The 3,671-nt window shown below is 36.5% G+C and overlaps 1 pseudogene; it reads right to left on the bottom strand.

The window, feature by feature from the left end:
- Window positions 1-372: 372 nt before the first annotated feature.
- Window positions 373-1,329, bottom strand: LOC148776580 (olfactory receptor 4Q2-like; annotated as a pseudogene).
- Between the last annotated feature and the right edge of the window lie 2,342 nt (window positions 1,330-3,671).

Below are 3,671 nucleotides of genomic sequence, written 5' to 3'. Positions count from 1 at the left end.
AACCTGTAGCAAGGTGGAGAAGAAACTGATGAGAATTTGGAAAGGGTAGATTGTACCTGTATATAATAGCAAACTGAATATACAAAATGTATAGAATAAAATTTGATTAGATAAGTAGATAGAATGGAAAAGCCTGAATTGATCAGAAACAGAAACCAGATTTTCTTTAGGGAAGAAAAAGAAGCAGAAAACAGAACAATTCATTATGAAAGGAGTTTTTCTGGGTTTAATTTTGTTATAAAGCCATTAATAGGAGTATTATGATTTAATGGAAGATAACCAAACAACTAAGCTACCATCTCCTAACACATTCTTGCCAAAGTAATTATTCTCACCCAAGATTCTTTGCTTGCAAAAACTCACTTCATCTTCTTATGTCTCTTGCTTTTTCCAAGTAAGTCCACTCCTATCCCACAGCTTTCGCATGGCTGACTTGACCTCTTTGTTCCTAAGTGTGTAGATGAGGGGGTTCAGCATGGGAGTAATAACATTGTAGAGTACAGACACCATCTTGTCCACAGAAAAAGTGGAGAATGGACGAGCATAGATGAAAATACAGGGTCCAAAAAAGAGTGTTACCACCATGAGGTGAGAGCCACAGGTTGAGAGTGCCTTTTGCCTTCCTTCTTTGGAGCGAATCTTGACTAGGATAGTGGCATAGGAAGAAACCAGCATTACAAAGGAGCTGGTAGAAATCAAACCACTGTTAGATACCATTAGCAATTCAATGACAAAAGTGTCTGCACAGGCAAGTTTGATGACAGGGGGAACATCACAAAAGAAATTGTCCACCTGATTTGGCCCACAAAAGGGTAGACAGACAGTGAGAATTGTCTGGACAGTAGAGTGCACAAATCCTCCCATCCAGGAGGCAGCTACCAACACACAGCATAATCCTCGACTCATGATAGTGGTACAGTGCAGGGGGCGACAAATTGCAACATAGCGATCCTAGGCCATCACTGTGAGCAGGAACATCTCTGCTGCCCCTACAACATGCAGGAAGAAGAGCCGCACAATGCATTGGTCATAGGGAATGAGCTTTTCATCATCAAGAAAGTCGGCCAGAAGCTTACGGGTAGTTACTGTTGAATAACATAGATTGAGGAAAGAGAGGTTGCCAAGAAGGAAATACATGGGTGACGAATTCAGATGGTTATCATAGACTACTGTGACCATGATAAGGACATTTCCTACCCAAGTGGACACATAGAAGAGAAGAAATAGTACAAATAGCCCTGTTTCAATAGATTGTGTCTGTGAGAAGCCTGCCAGGATAAATTCTCTCACTACCTTTGTTTGGTTTTCATCCATTTGATCTGGTTTCACCTGGATCAAAAAATTAAACAATGGGGCATTAGTAATGTTAAAAATTGATAAGATATTTCACATAAAATGTAAGAACCTTATTTCAAAAGTGAGCTTTTTCTCTAGGATGCATCTTGATTGGTTAGCTGGAAGAAATTATTTTTTCTTAGATGATATGAATACATATTTCCCAACAACTCTAGCTTTGAGATACTGATGAAACAGCCAATATTTTTTGAAGTCACCAGTACTGGACTTTTAGCTGCAACTTGATGCATCTCTATCTTCCATCAGTCAGCATTTTCCTTCCCCTATTTTACATTGTCTCAAGGCAATATTACATTTCACTAAGATATTAATATTTTTTAAAAATTATGATCTTTAGAAAAAAATAAAACTAGAAGATAGAATTTAAAATTCCAGTGTACAGGCATTAGAGTCTATAAAGGTTTTATCTGAGATAAGAAATCATCACACTGTAGATGGTTAGGCTACTATGATAACCCTGTGTCATTTTCTATGATGATAACTGAGGCTCCACCCTGTAAAAATGGCTAGAGGGAAGTTTATTTGCCACTTTGGTCTTATTGCTAGCTCATTACCTAAGTAATAACTCTTACTTAAGTTTGCTGAATGTCTGTCCTGCATATTATTGTTATAATAAATTTCCATCCAGCTTATTATTATCTATAATAACATTTCTCATCTTAAGTCATAGCTGTGGACTTATGGGTACATAGTATGCTTTTATTGATCTAAATAGAATCACATGATGTTTATTCATACATTAAAGTTACTCCTTTGTTTGACTCCTATCAAACTGGGCACAAAGAAATGATTTCTCTTATATGGAAGAATTAGCAGTCCAGGGACTGTGTTTGCATATTTCATCCGTTCATATGAGCAATAGCTAGAAGGTGCCACTGCATGAAATGAAATGGGTAATAGTCTACTGAGGACTGTGGGGACACGCAATAGCTGCTATTGACACGAAGTCTACAGCGCTACTACACATGGCAAAGTTTTGAGGAATTAAGACACAATAATTTCAAGTTTAGATATCAGTGAATATTCTTTATATTTTATCATCATAGTTCATGCCCTGTTTGAGTCGATGAACTGAATATCTTCATTTAGGCAATTAACAAGAATGCAAGTTTTGAAAAAGATAATTTTAAACCAAATAAAAATTAAAGAAAGCAGTAAAAATGCATATACTTCACAATTAAAGAAATTATATGAAAAAAGAAAAATTATATGAATAGAAATATTATTTATATGCTAACAATTTAAATTATCAAAGAATAATATGAAGAAAATCTCCCAAATTTAAGTATCAGTTTATTAAAATGATGCTTGCAAAAAGATGAATTAACCCAAGAAAATGGTAAAATAATAAAGGGAAATAAAACAACGCACAAAAATATACTTGAAACATGAAAAAAGTTTATATACACAGAAAAGTTAAGCTGTATAAACAGCTATACTAAAGGAAAAACAACAAAATATAAATATTTGCCCGGAGCCAGCGAGGGAAATCCTACCCGTGGCAAAGGTCAATTTGGGAAGAGGCCTGACGGGCAAGGCTAATCAGGGCTCGAGGAACCCCCTGGACTTACCTGAGCATCTACCCCAAAGAAAACTGGAGTCTGACTGCTTTACTATCTTACGCCTCTTACCAAGTCCTCTAATACTTACGGGGGCTTCCCCCCAACCACCTTTCTCTGAAAACATTAATTCAGAGCTGTAGTTTAAAAGTTCTCCTCGGCTTAATAGGAGTGTTCCAATCCAAGCCCCTCTGATAGCTTTCTAACTTGCATGACAAGTTTGTCAGGGCTCTTACAACTACGAGTGTGACTATTTACAGCCTCCCAGACATGCAAGGACAGAAAGCCTAATATTCTAAAATACAGGAATCTGTTGAAGAAGTTAAAATCATTAGAGTAGTACTAAAAAAGATTTCATTGTTGAATCAATGCTTGCTGCAGTTTCCTCTATCTATTGTATCCTTGGAAATATATTAATCACATATAGAGAATATAAGTAGTAGCCTTTGATTTAACCACATTAGATCTTAAGTTAATAAGTTCCTTTCTTGCAGCTCACTACACCGGTGCCTTATAGGAATGTAACTTTGTTATGTGTCTAGCACCTAACTTTAGGAAAGTCACCTTAAAAGAAAAGTCTTTTACTTGCTAACTAACCTATTGTCAGGAGAGAGGGCCATAAAACTGTTAGCAGGCCCCCTGGCCAGAAGATGATGTAAAAACTAAAAACTTTTATCACGAGATACACAAAAATAAGCCCTGATCCTGATAAGGGTCAAGACTGCTGACCCCACGTGATTTTGGTGTGAATCTATA

This window comes from Moschus berezovskii, chromosome 9, assembly GCF_049115385.1.
Source record: "Moschus berezovskii isolate FMDL1 chromosome 9, NW_MosBer_1.0, whole genome shotgun sequence".
Classification (NCBI taxonomy): Eukaryota; Metazoa; Chordata; class Mammalia; order Artiodactyla; family Moschidae; genus Moschus; species Moschus berezovskii.
The sequence above is the reverse complement of the archived record's forward strand: the minus strand, read 5'-3'. Positions and strand labels throughout refer to the sequence as shown.